The following is a 19,926-nucleotide window of genomic DNA, read 5'->3' as shown; positions in this document are numbered from 1 at the left end:
TGAAAGACATGAAGCGCAAGCACCCCAGTCACCGCAGAGAATAAAGGCATCCTGACTAGCCCCCCGCCGGCAAACCGCGGACTCACACCAGCACAGCCGGCTGGCATCGGCCGGCCCAGACAGCAACGACCTTGCCTGCTCACAGACTCGGGAGCACTAATAAATGGTTAGTGTTTTAAACCACTGAATTTTGAAGTGGTTTGTTATAAAGTAATCGCTAACAGTACCCAAAGAGAAGTTCTGCCATAATTATACCTATAATTACATGTAATTATATACATATATTATATATGCAGTATTGGCTCTGGAATCAAACAGTGGCCTAAGGCCGGAAAAATGGTGAGCAAAACAAAAGCTGGAAAAGGGTAAGAAAACTTTCATGGGAGACTGAAAAATTTAGGAGCCTGTGTATGTAGTAAAAAAACCAAGTGGCAAGACTGTGTTACCCATATAATATTCAGAAGGTGAAAAAGTTACTTACTGGACATTTGGATTTGCCTGAGATCTCCAGGCAAATGTTGAAAGTCAGCTCATTGTTCCTAGCCGTGAATGATAAGGTAATAATGGCAAGCAAGAGATGAACTGAAGAAAAAAGTGATCACTATACAAATATAGTGATATATGTATATTATTATACAAATATTATACACATATTTAGGAGGAATAGAGAGGGGCCAGGACTTGCTGGGTTGGAAAATACAACTGCTTCTCAGATGGCAAATATTCTCTAAATACAACACTGTCTAGGACTGTAGACCAAATCAAGGGAGTAGATGTAAACACCCCTTGTTAATGCCCTAAATGGACTACGGAGGGGCCTACCAGACCCTCTCAGCTAAATAAAAAGCCCCCCAGTCTTCAAGGAGTTGTCTCACGGAAGTCTAACACGCCCACAGGAGGTCTACGGAAAGAGGCACGTCTCAAAAAGAATTTTCAGTGTGGCTTTGGGCATATCGTAAAGCGTAGCAAGTCTACTCGCAAGGCAGACACCCAACAGGAACGGGTGACCATACGTAACAAGAGGCAACATATAAGAATGTCCACAGCAATAGTATATGTACCAGCTAAAAACTGGAAACGACCCAAACACCTACCAACATCATACGAGTAAGTAAAATGTGGTTTATTCATATAATAAACCACTATACAACACCTCAAATGAACAGACTACAGCTCCGCATGACAAGGATGAGTACCTCGAACACAACGTTGAGGAAGCCAGGAACAAAAGAACATCATCACTAAGATTTACCCAGAATCCAGTCAAAAATAAAACCGTCAAAGCCAAACTGTGGTGTTTAGAGATATATGATGAGGGGATAAAAATATCAAGACAAAACAGGAAAATGTTATCAGAGAAGGTAGAGTGCATGGGAGGGCAAAGAGCGGGAATTTATTTGGAAGAAGGCAAGGAGACTTCTGGCATGCTGGCAATATTTTATTTATTTATTCTGGGTGGTAGTCACACAGATGTTAGCTCTATGGTTAACTGTACCTCTGTGTTTCATGCATGCTTCTGGATATACATACTGTGGCACGTGTGAGGGACAGAAGTCACGCTACAGGTCAGACTGAGGGAGCCACAGCACTATGCAGGTGCCCAGGTCCACGAGCAGCATGGAAGAGAACTATTTTTTATAAGGAGCTGCTCTGCTGAGACTTTATTTGATACATGCAATCAAAGCAACACCGATTTATTCCATCCGCCTCTTGAAGAGCAGGAAGGGTAAAAAGGATTGCCTGCGTTTGCTCCATCCTTATAAAATCTAGCAGGTACTGGCTGATGACACGACCTGCGAGGGCGTCTCAATGGGGCGCTCCTCGCTTGCAATAATAGTTTCCTGAGATGTGAGTTCCTCAGCAATTCATAAAGTCCCGAGATATTAAAATAGGATTCCCCCATCATTCATCTAGCTGCTCTTCACAAGTTCTGTGTGGAATTTTATGTGACGAGGAACGTTTGGGTAAAATTCCCTCCTCGTGCCACGAGAGCTGAAAGCACAAGACCTCCGTGGGAGGGAAAGACCACAGATGAGAGACCCCACAAGATACGACCTCCCTCAAGGCGTCAGTGCTGTAGCCCAGTTAACTATCAGCTTGACCTAGGTAAGCAGAGACATGGAGAGCACAGAATAATAATATAGTATACTACCTAGTTCCCATTAGAGATTTCTCTTAAAAAAAAAAAAAAGGCACCACTGTAAAACAAATGCTGAAAAATCACATGTAACTCACACCTGCCCAGTTCACAGTCTACGTCTGAACAGGTTTTGAAATCTGTAACACAAGCATAAGAGAGTTAAAGATGGATTCAGTGAAGAGAATACTTTTCTTTACAATTATAAACTCATTAGCAAGAAAAAAAGAAAATTCTGCTTGAACTGGCACCTAATACCTTTAATTAAATTTAGAATGGACCAGCTGGCTGATGTTCGTAGTGGAGGTACTATAGGACTAGTATAAACAAAATTTTATGTGTATAAACAAAACTTTGCATTCTTCTATGAATCCACAATTGCAAAACGGGCTAGAAGATTGGTACCATTTTTTTTTTTGAAAGAGCATTACAAAGCAGACAAAATGCAATTTTAAAATATAAGCTAACATGCTGAGATGTGTGGGTGATTTAATTCTCCAAGCAGAGACATAGCATCTCTTATCTCTCTCTTACAATAGGACTTTAAGACTTGTCCCATAGAGAAGTGGGGTTCAGACCCCTCCCCCTTGAACCTGGCTGACTTTTGTGATTGCTTCAACCAATAGAGGACAACAGAAATGATGCTACGTGACTCCCGGGGCCGTGCAACAGAAACACCATGCACTTCTCTTTTTTTTTTTTTTTTAAACATTTTATTTGCTTATTTGACAGAGAGATTGAGCATGAGCAGGGAGAGAGAGAGAGAAGCAGGCACCCTGCTGAGCAGGGAGCCTGATGCGGGGCTTGATCTCAGGACCCTGAGATCATGACCTGAGCCAAAGGCAGCCACTTAATCGATTGAGCTACCCAGGCACCCCTACCATGCACTTCTGAATTAGGATGCTCACCTGTGGAATTTAGGGGCCACTGGCCTTGAAACCAGGTGGAGAACATTAAAACCAAAGGGCCAGACTGAGGGGAGGGTTAGCGGAAGCCTTGAAGACCTAGCAAGGGTTGTGGGGGTCCTTGTTTTATTTCGAAAGGAAGTTCAGATACTGTTGTTGGCACAAAACTTGAAAAGAGGAAATGTTTCTAGTGAACTCAATGATTTCAAGTGCCACTGGGCTTCTTCTCGCTGCATATGATGATAACATAGGAGGAAATAGATGTGTTAAAGAATACGCTATTACTTCTAAAGGGGCAAGGATGAGCCGGGGTTCAACAATACAGCTGTGACGGAACAAGCACCTCCAGGTGATAAAATGATTCTCAAAGAACGAAACGGCTTCCAGGTAAGGATCAAATCTAGAGTTGAGGATCCCATGTGTAGACTTCAGAAGGATCTAACACAGAGGCTCAGAGGTCGCGCGAGGTGTATTAGTTTTGTACTGCTGTAACTACCAGAAACGTAGCAGCTTAAAACCACATCCAATTATTAGGTCACGTTCTGTAGGTCAGAATTCCAGGCAGGCATGGCCGGCCTCTCTGCTTTGGGTCTCACAGCGGTATATTCCATCTGATGTCACTCAGGGAGGGCTCCATTCGGAGCTGCTGAGGAAACATCCGCTTCCAAGCTCACTCAGGTTGGTGCAGAATCTAGTTCTTGGAGCTAATGATCTGAGTTCCCCATTCCCTTGCTGCCCACCAGAGAACACTGTCTTTGCCTAGGGGTTGCCCTCATTCTCTCTCACCAACTTCTCCATCTTCAAACCGGCAACATGTTGAGTCCCTTGCGCACTGTCAGTCTTTCTGACTTCCTTTTCTGCTACCAGCCAGAGAAACCTTGCTGCTTTTAAGCAGCATACCCCAATGGGTCAGGGCCACCCCAATAATCTCCCTGTCTTAGGTCAACGGACTTGGGGCTTTACATTTCTTTAAAAGATAATTATCTGTTTAAGCTAAAATAATCATATTGTGAGGTTTATGACATATGTAAGAAAAATGTGTGACAACAACAGCAAAAGGCCAGGAGCAGGGAAATGGTAGTAAATACTGTTAAGTTCTTACCAGTGTTTGGAACCTGAGGCAAAAAATTATGTGCGCCACTCACGTATCTGAATGCATATTTTAATGGTTAATATTTTTCCAGAACATTCATTGAAAAACTGAAACTTGTAACATTTTAAGTTTAAATATTTTATAACAACAATGGAATTTGTTGTAACTTTACTTTCTTGGCTTTAACGAAAGAAAACTCACCAATAATATTTTTAAAATCTACTTCTTTGCTTATGTTATTTTCTTTTTCTTTTTAAATTTTATTTATTGATTTATTTGAGAGAGAGAGAGTACAAGCAGGGGGAGCAGCAGAGGGAGAGGAGAAGCAGACTCCCCGCTAAGCAGGAAGCCTGACTCAGGTTGATTCCAGAACTCTGGGCTCATGACCTGAGCCAAAGGCAGACACTTAACCTACTGAGCCACCCAGGCACCCCTGCTTATGTTATTTTCAACTGAGGGAAATGACAGGTGAAACAATTTCTCCTGACCAAGCGCCAATCTTAAGTAACTTTAAATTAGCTTTCAAATTAACTGAAACGGCTTTGACAGGACACCACTGTGACCATTACTGTTAAAAAAAAAAAAAAATTCTGGGGGATTAAGGAGTGCACTTATTGTGAGCATGAGGTGATATAGGGAAGTGTTGAATTACTGTATTGTACACTGGAACTAGTACAACACTGTAAGGTAACTAACGGGAATTAAAATAAAAATTAAAAAATTCTCAAGGTCATTTATACATTGGGGTAAAATTGCAGTAAGCAAATTTCATGAACCAGTTTTAGAAGATCCAAACACCATGCTGATTTTATATTAGTTATTAATATTGCACGCTGCTAAAACCATTTCAGAGGAAATTTCTACAGGACTTAGTCTAAATATTTAAGAACCAAGTCAGTGGCTATTTTTTGAAAGAAGTATTCATAGAAAACAACTTTTTTCTGGTTAGAAATTCAAAATTTGAAGACACTTCATTTAACTTTTCATAACTTCATTACAAAGGTGAAATCGGAATGCCTATAATCTCCCTAATTTTTATCTTTTATACATTGTTCCATAATAATTTATACTCTAATCTACTTCTAACTTCTTTATTTTTATTTTAAAACTGACACGTAAATTCATAATTCTTGCCAAAGTCCTGCATTCATCAAACATTCAAAGTTCTATTGTCATTTGTGGTAAACAAAGGGATAAGCTTTCTCTTAAGCATATAGCTTTTTAAATTTTTTCATTGTAGAATCTTATTGACTTTTTCTACATAAAAGTCACACAGCTAACACAATAAGCCCAAATGGTTACCCTACCTGCAGTGACAAAAGATTTTGCAATCCTAACAGAGGATACCAAAACAAAGAGTAAGTTCAAACACCACTACTATAACTAATCTATCAATAATGTATTTAACAAATCAGTATACAAAGTACTTGATAATTACCCAATACACTCAGCTCAAGGCTACATGCCAGCCAGATTATAATTTAAAATCCAGCAATTTTTAAAAGATACCAACTATATAGCCACAAATTCAAAAGACAGTCCACTGCATGAAGATTGCCTACCGATGAGGTACTAACAGAAAACGCTGACAAATTTATAGGCTTGTACTATCAATCTGTATGAGTGAGCCATTTCCTCCACAATGTTCTGATGGCACATATTCTTTGATCTTATATTTCTAAATATATAACAAGTTTCCTTTAAATATTCAAAATAGTGCATGTATTCTAGTACACCTAAATTTGACATTATCTCTAAAGATGTACACAGCTGTTAAGTGATTAGCCAGCGTCATTCAAAATGCAACAGAATTGGATCCAGCTTTTTGCCTGCGTGTTTACCTAGTACTCATTTCTGATTTAAGTTCAGATGCTCCAAGGAAAGAAAAGGTTACTAGCACCAAAGAAAAAAATTCAGTAAGGTCTTACGACCGACCTAGACATCCCTTAAATATTTTCTTCCAACTGCTGTCAAATAGCAATCTAGCCTAAAGATATTAGAGAGAATATTTGCAAATTCAAAGAATTATCTTCTTTATGCCTTCTACTTTCACAGCCGGCTCCACTTTTGGCAAAACTCAGTAATGGCCTTGTAAAGAGCAGGGCATTTCAATTTTCCTGTCCTAACCTTATCTTTAAGGGATAAAGATACCCATGAACTAAACTGTACTGTAATAGACACTTTTACACTTCCTATCATATTTAATTCTCGGACAAACCTTGTTAGGTAGCTATTATTGTCCAGATTCTCAGATTAGAATTTGAGCCTCCGAGAGATAAGTCACCCGCTTGAGATTCTTCAACTATTTCCTTCCTGAGAGGCGAAAAGCGTGATTCTGAAACCTGAGCTGTTTTCACTGCATATCAATGCCACCTCCGAAGTCGTTAACCTTACCCGCCATTGTCCCTCAAATCTAATATGGAGTTATTTTTTAGCTGAATGGGAGAAACCACTTCAATCAAGCCCTCTATTTTGGACAGGAAAGCACCAAGATGAGGGAGGTGAAATGCTTTTGTCCCAGGACACACAGCTAGTTAATAACCAAGTCTGAACCGTCTCTGCAACAATACTAACATGGGAAAACAAAACAAAACACACCCACAAATAGTAATCTTCAACCCGACCTCTTAAAATATAATAAATTAAATGTAACAGTTGTTCTCAAAATTTTCAGGTCCTAATTTGTTAGGATAATTGACTTTTAGAATTATTCTTATACTAATGAATGCGGGATGTTTTAACGCCCTGGAATGAAGAAAAATAAACAGGTGATTAATATTGCTAATATAAATTAAGGCAAACCCCTACTGGACAAAGTGGCATAAGTTGAGTCTAGAAGAATGGAAACCATGGGGGACAGTCATATCTGAATCTAAATCCAATTAAAATTACTTGGCTGGTATCAACAGAATCCAGCTCAATACATATATTTGGAAGAAAACAGAGACTCCTATTAGAATTCATATTCTTCAAACTGGAACTTATCAGGTCAACATACTCACACTCCTCCCTGTCAATTTAAGAATCAGCAACTATCACCTTCAAGACCTTACCCCTTCCCTTTTTCACTAGGCACACAGAATGTTTACCTGCAAGATTTTCTAGCAATATATTTAGCTAACAAATACGGAATACCAGTGAGCTTCTATTTAAGAACGTTTTCTCTCTCCTAACAGGCTCTAATCCTATAAATCAGGAGGAGGTTGGTAATAGGCAGGAGACTTTCTTAATGAACACAGCAGTACTTCTAAATTCTAAGAAATAGGAGCCTGAAGACTCTGAAGGCATAAATAAGTGAAACATCTGAGAGACAAAGCGCGTAGAGCACAAGTCATCAGGTAATACAGGGGGTGACATGATAGCGAATTTCTGTGAATTCAACTATTGTGATTCACCTACATGACTTCAACTATACGCTTTGCAAACAGAGAATTTAATAATGCAGGCAACTAGGCCCACCATTTCCCTGAATGAGCGTAAGTCCTGGCATGACGTGGAAAATGTCAATCTTTAGGATCTCAGTCAACGCATGCTGAGGACCCAGGTGGGCTGACAGCGATTCAAGTGCTAAAACACATACATGAACACTACATGTTCAACTACCGGCAAACTGATCAACAAACTCCTGAAGGATAGTAAGATGGCTGACATCGGCTTATCTGGGGATGTGATGCTGGGATCCAGTGTGGCACGTTCCTGAGGGACTCCCTCTGCCTAGGAATAGTCTAGTCTCTATGAGACCATCGGCACCTGCACGGCCTTGGACTCTAAAACGTGTCTCTCCATAAGGTGACGTGCCACTGTGCATGACAGACAAAAAAGTGGCCACCATTCTTTTTAACATTAATGTGCAAAAAGAAGACTAAGAAGTTTTGTGGAAGAGGCCGGCAGAAATGAGTCTGTAGGACTAATAAAGGTGGTCTCCGAATCCACTGTCAAGGTGATTTGGGTCAATTTGCCAAATGAACCACTTCATGTACGTTAATCAATGATAAAGTCTTGACTGTGTGAAAGAATTTTTATGTCAGAGCTTCAGAAATTACCTAAAATGACAAGTAAACCAAACTTCCCCCAAAACAATAATGGAGGTGAAAAAGAGCACCCTCCAAACAGGTCAAGTTGGCCCTCTGTCAATCTACACAATCAGCGAGCAGACATACCAGTCAGGAAATGCTTCTGCTTTTATGTAAGTCACTACTGCTAACTTCTGAGATCACTAACAACAAGCTGCTAATTACAAATTTCAAGATCTAAATCCAATATGCCCCCTGCTCCCAGCAACTAAGTAACAGGTGAGAGAGAATTCGATTTAAAAAAAAAAAAAAGATAAAGTATGATTTCTACTTCTTTCCATTTTGGAGGGGAATTATGTTTCCTGAGCCTAACTGCCATCCGGGCACTGACAAAATTTACAATACGGTGAGCCAGCAAGTCAGCTTGAGGCTGGGTGAGTGGCTGGGAAGGCCAGTTCCCCCAGGACACGGCCTGGCTGCTCGGGGCCCGGAGGGCTCAGTCAGTATCTCAGCTGACCTGTTAAGCTACCTACACTTCAGTAGAGGAGCTATGCTCTAGAAAAATTCGGTACAGACTGTTTTCCTACCAGAAATTCTCAGATTCACTAGTACTACAAGTACTTTATCGCCCGGACAGCCCTGCCAGAAAAGGACAGGACCAATTCTCAGTCTGATCTCTATCAAGGTCATTCTCTCACTCCGCACACTTGGCAAATGGAAATAAATCACCAACCCTCAGGAGATTTTCGTGGCTCTCAAAACAAAATGTTTAAGAGCACGATAAAACCGTAAAGACTGTGAGAACAGGCACTAGCCACGGACCTCACTAAAGGCAGGTGGCAAAGTAATCATTATGGAAGCATGGTGGCTACTTTATTAAACTGTAAATTATTTTCAGTCCTCCTGGGCAAATAATAAAAAGTGACTCAATGTTTATTAACTTCAAAGGTCCAATGAGACAAAGAATAAAAAGCACAAAGAATAATACCTGGCATATATTAAGTGGTCAATAAGTGTTATCTATGATCATAATCCTCTTGATTATTTGAACGTGGTAGGATCGGTGTAGCCGTTACTGGTCTGTGTGCTGCGGACACTGAGATTTGGCTTTGATCAGCTCCCCCCACCTGGGCTAATCAGAATTCAACAAGAGACAATTACAGAAGAGACAACTCAGCCACCTGCAAGTTTTATATACTATTCATATACTATTATGAAGAAATGAGATGTCCCTTCGGCCTCCAAACTGGCCCTGACTCATATTCACTGACACGAGGCAACTTAGGAGTCTGCTTCTTAACATAAACTAAATTTCTTTATGAGTCATGTTTTATCTTTTTTTAGGAATTATTATTAAGTAGGCCCCATTTTAAACTGTATTTTTACGCTTTTTCTGTATCAACCTATAGGATACTCCCCATCTCCAGAGATCACCATTCAAGAAACAGCCAAAAGATACAGGATTAGGTAGTACTTCATTCATAAAATGCATCATCAAAGAGAAGCATAGGTACGCGTACATGGCAGCAGTATTATTAAACAGTCACTGCCACGCCAACCTAAAATGCCTGAGGAGGCAACTCTTCTGTAACTTACAACTGACTACACAGTACGCACTCTCAAAGCTAAGAAATATAGGGCACCTGCCTGGGTGGCTCAGTCAGTTGGGCGTCCAACTCTTGCTGATCTCAGGGTCATGATATCAAGGCCCGGTGGGGCTCTGCGCTCAGCAGGGAGTCTGCTCAAGATTCTCTCTCCCTCCCCCTCTGTGCCTTCCCGGGCACGCGAGCGCACGCTCCCTCGCTCTCTCTAAATAAATAAATAAATAAATAAATAAATAAATTCTTTTAAAAGAAGAAATATATAAATTCTTCTACTCATCTGTCCAGAGCAAAAAGGCCTGACAAATTTTCACAGTTCGATCAAACTACTTTAGGTACCTGCTTACAATTTTCTTATTTTCTTATACTTTAGAATCAAAAGAAGTCAATACACCTTACAATCAGTTGAAAAGTAGAAAAAAAAATGGCTAAATTAAAATGGGGATGAAAATCTTGAGTATCACCTAATGAGGCTGAAAAACTTCTGCTTTCTCATTGTAAAATAAAAACCATCCTATAACTAGCAACCTATTTTTTGTAGACTACTTCTTATCTTATCACAGCATTAACAATTAAATGATACCATCCTCCTCCTCTCTTAACCCACAAAGATAATTACAGTATGCCTGCCTCAAAGGAGTGCTTTGAGGCTCAATATTTGCAAAGAATTTTGAGCCCTGTAGCTGATAGCTACTAAGTAAATACAAAGTATTGTCAATGAGAATGGTCAAATAAAAGCAAAGATGATTTACATCATAGAAAATTACATTGATAATTGGCACATTGCCATGCTACCCCTGTGGACTTGTTCTTCCAGACCGCATACTCTATGAAAGGTCACTGTGGGTGAAAAAAAAATCCCACAGGGAGTTCAAGGAGCCTACAAGGCAATATTAGCAATTACGGAAGCAGTATTCTTCCTCTGCATTCACTTGGGAATCCTTTCTACCAATTAAGAGAAAAGGAACAGCGATTTGTTCAAAATGATGCCTACATACAATTCAATCTCAATGGTTACAAACTAGAAATATGGTAATACTGAACAATATTTTTTAAAGAGAAAACTATTATATGAGCTATCAAGCCAGTACTCAACTATCTTTCAAGATAATATATTCCTCAAAATATTTTCCAGGATAGCTTATGTTTCTAACACAAGGTTAAACCATAGCATTGCAAAATCAAATTCAATTAATATTAAGTACCTACTGTGTGAGGCTCACTCTAATAGGCATTTCACTGACGTTATCTCAATTAATTCTATCAATAATCCTAATAGACAGGTATTGCCAGCCACATTTTCAAGTTGGGAAATATGCTGCAGAAAGATTCAGGTTCTTGCCCACATCCTAAGAATTGAAACAGTTTTGTCACTTTCAATCCACTGTCCCCCCCGTTATGTCAGACTAGCATCTCTTCTGGCTGTGCTAATAATCAACCCACTGATCTTTTAACCTCACTGGGCCTGAGTTTTCTGAGTAAACTCAGAAGGTTGAATTATTCCTGAAGTCAGGGGGCGCCTCGGTGGCTCAGTCGGTTAAGCATCCGACTGTTGGTTTTGACTCAGGTCATGATCTCAGGGTTGTGAGATCAATCCCCCCCCCATCATCTCATCGGGCTCAGCAGGGAGTCTGTTTGAGATTCTCTCTTTCCCTCTCCCTCTGCCCCTCCCCCAGCTCGCACTCTCTTGCTCTTTCTCTCAAATAAATAATCTTAAAAAATGCATATATTCCTAAATTGGTTTCCCTTATTCTCTTTCTTGATCTAATTTATTGTTTTAATCCAGTTCAGTGGCTCCTAACACATTCACAGTGTTGTGCAACCATTACCACTCTCGAATTCCAGAATGTTTCATCAGCCCAAAAACTCAAAACCTTTAAGCTGTCACTCCTCTAGCTTCCCTCCCCCCAGGCCCTGGCAACTGTTATGTGCTCACTGTTCCTATGGATTTGCCTATCCTGGATATTTTATATAAATGAAATCACATAATATGTGAGCTTTTGTGTCTGGTTTCTTTTAGTAAGCAAACATCTTTGAGGTTTATCTACACTGTAGCATGTTATCAGTACCTCGTTCCTTCTTATGGCTCATTAATATTCCATTGTATGTATTAATCATACATTCATCCACTGATGGACACTTGGGACCTTTTGGCTACCGTGACTAGTACTGCTATCAACATGCACATATGTACTTCCTTGAGTCCTTCTGGGTATATATCCAAGACTGGAGTTGCAGAGTCATATGACAATTCTGTGTTTGAATTTCTGAGCAACTAACAAAGTACATTCCACAGTGGCTCAATCCCAGCAGCAATTACAAGGGTCCTAATATCTCCCCATCCTTCCCCCATCTATGTTCTTTCTTTCTCCTCCTTTCTTCCTTTTCTATTTGTAATTATAGCCAACCCAATGAGTGTGAGGTGATACCTCACCGTAGTTTTGATCTGCAATTCCCTAATGACTAATGGTGTTGAGTATCTTTTCATGAGCTTGGTGGCCATCTGTGTATCCTCTTTGGAGAAATGTCTACCCAAGTCCTCTGCCCATTTTTTATTTGAGTTGTCTTGTTATTGAGCTGAAGGAGTTTTTCAAATACTGTAGATACAAAACCCTTAGCAGATACATGACGTGCAAATATTTTCTTCCATTCTTTAGGTTATCTTTTCATTTTCTTCATAATGTCCTTGATGCACAAAAGTTTTTAATTTTGATAAATCCAATTTATCTTCTTTCTTGTGCTGTTCGTGTTTTTGATGTCATATCTAACAATCCATTGCCAAATCCACCTAAGATCTCTTTTTGCTGGAAAATTCCACGAGCCTTTACTCATTCCATAAATAAAGTTGTACCTGAATAACTCTCCCGTTTTACTGCTGAGAATTACAAAAGGGTTACTTTGTTGTATTTATTACACTGTCCTTACTAAGGAAGTGGCAGCATTTTAAGTTTGGATAAAATTACCTTGTTAAGATGGATGCGCTGGAACTCCTTGGGATAAAATGGGTTATCTCTGTAAGAAACTATACTTCTTCTCCATTATAAAGAAGAAAGGAAGGCGGGGGGAGAGAAAGAGAGAGAAGAGAGGAAGGAAGGAAGCAAATTCTCTGTTTGAGAACCTCATGAATGAACAAATAAACACACACAAATTTTAAAAACATTCCAACACACACCCTGATGTTTACAGCATTATCTGTAAGAGCCAAATTATGGAAACAGCCCAAATGTCCATTGACTGATGAATGTGTATATATATTTGCAATGTAATATTACTTAGCCATAAAAAAGAATGAAATCTTGCCATTTGCAACAACATGGATGAAACTACAGAGCATTATGCTAAGCAAAATAAGTCAGTCAGAGAATGACGAATACCATATAATTTGACTCATATGTGGAATTTAAGAAAAAAACAAATGAGCAAAGCGAAGGAAGAAAAAAAAAAAAAGAAAGACCGAAGCAAACCAAGAAACAGACTCTTAACTATAGAGAACACATGGATGGTTACCAGAGGGGAGAGTGGTGGGGGAATGGGAGAAATGGGTGATAGGGATTAAGGAGGGCACTTATAATGAGCACCAGGTGTTGTACAGACGTGTTGAATCACTATATTGTACACCTGAAACTAATATTATACTGTGTGTTAACTAACTGGAATTTAAATAAAAATGTAAAAAATAAAATAAAATAAATATAATTTTAAAAAGACATTCCAAACTATATTCCAAACCACACAACAAACTATATGTCCAAACATGATAATAATCCCTGGAAAAGAGAGCTTACTCTGCAATAAAAATTCATTACTCTAACAGTTACTAGAATTCTAACACATGCAGCATTTCTAAGATCTACTTCCCTTAATGTAACTAGCCAATATGCTAGCATCTACCCAAAGGTTTAAGTATGGCTTCAAAAGGAAAGGTACTGCTGAAGGGTTACTAGAAATATAAACCCTACTTACCAAAGAAAGAAAAATAAGAAGATGGAATATGTAAGCAATAGAATATTCTGCAGCCATTTAAAATGATGTTGCTGAGCGAAAGTTCATCTATTGACAATGAAAGATATTTATAATGTAACGCTCTATGGTGGGGAAAAAACGTTTATAACGTACTACTTGGCAAGCCACATGCCAATTAAATATCTCATTCCAAATTATTTTCTTTAGGTAGGACTGCAGCTAAATTTTATTTTCTTCCATTTGCTAATGTGTCTACAATGTAAACTACTTGCATAAATTCAGAAAAGTACAAAAGAATTTTTAATTCCTTAAAAAAAAAACAAAATTCATAAAGAAGAATTTCTTTTTACACATTCACTTCTTATTACATTTTACCTGCACCCCGTGTATGTAATTTGTCAGCTATGTGTTTTGATTAACTAACCACAACCACACAACAAATATCTAGTGTTTCACTGATGTTACAACAGCACAGTTCGTGAGTATAAGCAGATGTTATGTATAGAAACTCCAGATAACAACAAAACAATTTTTAAAAACAAAACAAGACATTGTGAAAAGTGCATATAGTCTGTTAGGTCATTCATTAGACAGGGATCAAAACTTTTCTGAAACAAGTTATCAAGATTTTCAGAAATGAGATTATATTCTGTCTCTTTGTTTCTGCCAGGAGCCAGAGGTGGGACAGGCGGTAAAATGAGGATAACCCTGCTTCCCCAGCCCTACTGCTACCTCTTTGTTCATCTAAAAACCCCAGTTAGGACATGTTCCTGCTGCTTATGAATTTCATTCCCCATTATATAAGGTGACTGAACGGGACTCCTCTCTGCGCACTGACTCTCAGACATGTCATCTAAAGACAGACCAAAAACAGAACTAACTAGTGATGCCGAGTTGCTGCTACACACGAACAGGGAAACACCCACAGACTCAGAGTGACCAGGTATCTGGGGACGGCCATGGTTCCAGGTAAGAGGGCGGGTGACCCAAGATCTGAGGATCTGATTAAGTCCTTAAAGCACTTTATACATAGACATGAGACTTTTTTTAAAGATTACATAGTGTTGGATGATAAGTATTAAGGACAGGTGAAAAGCTAAAAACAAACAAAAAACCAATATAAAGAGATTTTATATGTGAATGTATTAGAAAAACTTTTATTTCCCCAATACCGCAAAAGCAGTCAAGAGTGCCCAATACTTTGCTCTGAGAGGAGAAATATCTTGTAAAATAAAAGTGACTCCTCTTCTCCATATAAGTTTAATTTCCTCTAAATAATTCTTATAAAGAAAAAATTTGAAAGAAACACAATTTACATAATCCATTAAAGATATATTTAAGCATTCATATGGCAACTTCACAGCAAAAATGCTTAAAATCTCATTTAAACTAGGCCAAGAGGGATGCCTGGGTGGCTCAGTCGGTTAAGTGTCTGCCTTCATTGGGCTCAACTCCTGATCCCAGGGTCCTGGGATCAAGCCCTGCAGTGGGCTCCCTGCTCAGTGGGGAGACTGTTTCCCTCTCCCCTTCTGCCTCGTCCCATTGTGCTCTCTCTCGCTCACTCTCTCTCTCTCAAATAAAGATTTTATTTAAAATCTTTAAAAAAAAAAAAAAAGACTAGGCCAGGAAAAAAGTGTTTGTAAACTTTTTCCTTGCCAAAATTTTAGGACGGATTCAATAACCAACAATGCAATTTACTCATGAGAAAACTTAATCTAGCCATCTTTACTGTGTCTTGAATCTAAAATTTATAGTGCCATCCCCAAATTAGAATGCTAGATTTAGAAAAGCAATTCAGAAAATCACCAATGATGTTCAAAAGCCAATAAATTCAATTGAGATATAAAACATTCACATTTTAATTGATTTCTAGTTATAGTATCATTGTATAGAGGGCTCGTTATGAACTCCTTCAGTATTTTCCAGCAGCTGCTGGGTATATCGTCAACCGAGGAAGCAGAGATCAAGGAGTACCCACTGGCCACACTTTCAGAACTCCTACGCTACACAGCAAATCTGCATATATTTGGACCAGTTCAGTTTCCAAGTTGATACAGGGGTAAAAGTTCAGACAAGACCAGATATTAGGTTTTATTTTTTATCTACTTCTCCCTCTTAAAGGATATGCTATACACCAGACCAAGCCTTAGAAATCTGAAGATTCAAATGAAAAAATCCCTGAGCGATCCTGGAACTAATGTGTCCATCTGAGGGTCCTCTGTACCACAAACTACTCTAGGGAGGCTATGGCCCAGGGTTCCAGTTCTGTTTCCAGACAGTTCCTCTCCATCACCCCATCCCCAACACATACCATATCCTCACTTTCCACCTGACCCCGATTCAGAATCACTCCCGTGTGTGTGTGTGTGTGTGTGTGTCTGTGTGTGTGTGTGTGTGCGCGCGCGCGTATGCCATCCTTTACTCCCTTTCTCCCCTCATCTGATACACCAGGCAAAGATGAAACCCTGATTAAATCCAATTATCCACCTATTCCATCTCTACACCAGAGCAACTAAAAATGGATCAAGAACAATGTGCAACCTTCTAACGTTCTCATTTTAAATCCATGGCCACAAATCTCAAACAGGCAATCAGCGCTGTTCAACACAGCAAAGTAGACTAAAATACCTAGTTGTTCATTTTCCCTGTATCCAAAATACTCTTTCATACTTTCTCCTCTGTTCCCAAGCCTCCTAGACCTACCCACTCCCCCAAAGAACGACAGCATGGAGAAAACAGAAGCAGGGACACAACTTTCTCTAACACCCAAAACTACCTACCGCACCCACACTCTTCCTTACTTCCTATTACAACAAATGGTATGCTCCCACTCCCATCACAGTCCAACCCTTCCATTCCTGCTCTGGATCTCGTACCTGCTCACTTTCTCAAGGAAATGATAGCTGTCTCTGCCCTGCGGTATCAATTCCACCGCCCCCCAACCCAGGGATCTGCGATATCAGCATACAAACCTCCTCTCCCTTGGCGCTCACTAAATCCGCACCCCCTGCACTGACTATCCTATCTCTATGCTTTGGAAGAGTTACTTCAATGGTGGCTTTCACTCTGTGTCCTCATATTCTCTCCTCAGTTTAATCCAATCAGGTTTCTTCTTCCTCTCAAGTGTAACTGAGATTACAATTGTCAAAGTTATTAGAGAAGTCCATCAGATCAAATCCCTCACTCACCTGTCTGTTCTCTTTCCTGACCTCTCAATAGCATTTGATACTGCCTTCCATCTTAAACATCTACTCCTGCCCCCAGATAGTGTTCGCCACTGATCTCCATGGCACTAAATTTATTTTTTTCTAACCAGTGAATAGCGATTATAAGTTCAGGCTATAGAGTCAGATGGACCTGGATTCAAATCTTGACTTTTATCACTTTCTAGGACCCAATCTAGGTACTGATATTTAACCACTGAGCAAACTAGGGGAAATCTTAGTACCTAATTCATAGCTGTGAGGGTGAAATTAGGTCATTTATTTATTTTTTTCTCTTTTACCTCTTAGCAGCATGTGACATAATTCACCCTCCAAGAAATGTCCTTCCTTTGGTCTCTGGCTGTTCCTTCCCAATCAGTGTCATAAGCTCTACTTGCCTTTTAAATTGAGGAGCTCATCAATTTCTATACCCTGTCCCTAAGTGATTGATCTCCACCATTCTCATGACTGAAACCAAAATCTAAACCTCAACAATTTCCAAACCTCAATTTCTAGTCTTTAATTTCTCCCAAGCCCCAGACTGCCAACCACGTCTACCTGGATATCACAGATAGGTCATTTTCCACATGCCCAAAAGATAAGTCTCTATCCTTTTTCATGGGGCCTTTCCCTCACCTGAAACTCCCCCACCTGTAACAGTCTCTAACTCCTTGCTGTCAGTGTCCAGAGCTCCCTATATTTCTTCTTTTGCAATAGTCACTAAACTTCTATTTACTGGCTTGCTAGACCAGAAGCTCCATGATGGAAAATGAGACCTCTCTATTTCACTAATACCTTGTCTAATATCTCTTACATAAGCAACGTTTAATAAATATTTCTTGAATGGAATTTGAGCTATTTAAAAAGTTACTGCTTATTCAATTTATGAAACTGCATTTGATTTGCTCAGTTGTCTAATTCATTGTAAACACTTTTATCTCAAAATATTTAAACCATGGGTTTCCATTATTGTCATTTCTAATCCATAAAAATACATCTAACAAAATTAAAAGGTATTTCTAAATATATTCTATTATATTCTATATATTCTATTATGTGAAACACTATAATTATCAACTGCCTCTGGATATGAAAAGTTAAAAAGGTTCCAAGGCTAGGAAAGACAAACAAGGGTGATATTATTTGTTCCCCTACCTTGGAATCCCACAACATTTTTAAAAAGAATGTTAGTAAAAAGATGATATTTTAATTCTGAAATGCTTGAACTTTCTGGAGTATTCTTTAAAAGGATTTTCTCCCCCAAGACTCTGTTATCATTTCCTCCACATGAATTCTCCATTCCATCACACTCTAATTGTGTATCAATATTCTGCTTGTCTTTACCCATCAAAGATAGTGTCCAAGGCAATATTTTTTTTAGCTTATAAAGTCCTATCATGGATAAATGCAGAGTTTCCATGAGGGAGCCTGAAATATGAAAAAAGTTTACACACACACTCTCTCTCACAGATACAAGGGGGTTCACTGTGATATCAAGGAGCTATACATATATGATTGGAACACATAAATGTACTTGAATATATAAGGTCTTTTAGAAAGTCCAATTGAGCACAAAACTAAAAAAAAAAAAATACACTAAATTGAGGGAAAACATTTTGTATTGCTCTTATGTAGAAAACATGACACCTGAAGGACACGATCATTGAGAAACTGATCACAATGAAAAAGGACACAAAACAAACTTAAGGGTCAGAAAACTAGAGCCACAAAGCCTTAGAAATACTTAAATAAATTCGATTCCAAAGAACTAGGCTTTGTTCCCAGAGTATCTGAGCAATTATCTCACAAATAAGGGCTGTTTCTATTTTCTCTAACTGCTGGAGTATTTGATCAAATTGCTTCTGCATGTTTTATAATAAAATAAAACATGTATAACAAAAGCTTGTTTAATTTGTACACTATTGGAATACAGAAATTATTAAATAGAGGGCTCTCTAGTATTACAGAAGTGCCTGAGCTTTTCACTGGTCTCTTAAAATTATCCAAAGTAATTAATTAACTAGTTACCAAAGAACCTATATTTGAGATAGTCATGTTACACCTTTCTCCAGAAGCTCTTAAATCCTTTGAATGCAACCTCTGAGTTTCTGTGTGTGTTTGCAAAATAATTATGGAAAGCCATTTATCAAACTAAAAAGAACTCCTTTTAGGTTACAACCTTTTCACCTACTAATTATACTCCTGGGGAATAACCCTATATACCAAGGAAGCTTCATTCATTCATCCATCTATCATTCAGTAGATGTTTCTTGAGCACCTACTCAGTGTATACAAAGATGTTTATCACATATAATAGGAAAATACTGGAAACAAACCCATTATCTGACAATACAGGAACTGTTAGAAAATTAAAGTATGTCATAGCCAAAGCACGATGCAGTCATTTAAAATATATTCATGGTAAGTTTGAAGCAATATGGAAAAGGTTTTGTACAGTTAAGTGAAGAAAGGAGTTATACATAAAATCAAAGAATTCATAGGATCACACTCTCAAACTAAAGTGTTCGCAGAATAAACACCAAAATAAAAGAGATCAAATAGATTGGCTGCATCTTGGGGGTAAATCTATGAGTTTTTCTTTATATCTCTGGAATTTTCAAGGTTTCTATAATAAAAATACACAACTTGTAATGAAAAAACCCAAAATTTTTTTAAAAGAAAGACAATATTTACTGATAATTTCATTTGAGAAGAAAACTACTGACTTGTCTTCAAAATTCTCTGAACCCCAAATAACCATTCCAAATGGTACAAATGAGAATTAGGATTTCGATACAGAACTGCTGGAGGCAAAGCTCATTTTATAAAACTGCTCATCAAACAGTGAGTAAAAAGCCTAAGACTTTCCAGAAAGTTTCTTCAGATCATGAGGGAGCATGTTGTAGAAAAGGTAATAATTGCTTATAAAAATGGAAAAAATAGTACTAGAAGTCCTTGCAACTGCAATCAGACGACAAAAAGGGATCAAAGGTATCCAAATCAGCAAAGAA

General features: G+C 38.6%; 1 protein-coding gene across 1 annotated transcript in view; it reads right to left on the bottom strand.

Moving 5' to 3' along the window:
* COMMD10 (COMM domain containing 10) overlaps positions 1 to 19,926 on the bottom strand; it is a 203,304-nt gene that overhangs the window by 141,740 nt on the left and 41,638 nt on the right. The gene's annotated exons all lie outside the window — the stretch shown is intronic.

The sequence above is a fragment of the Ailuropoda melanoleuca genome, chromosome 3, assembly GCF_002007445.2.
Source record: "Ailuropoda melanoleuca isolate Jingjing chromosome 3, ASM200744v2, whole genome shotgun sequence".
Lineage (NCBI taxonomy): Eukaryota > Metazoa > Chordata > Mammalia > Carnivora > Ursidae > Ailuropoda > Ailuropoda melanoleuca.
This window is presented reverse-complemented; position numbering and strand designations above follow the sequence as displayed.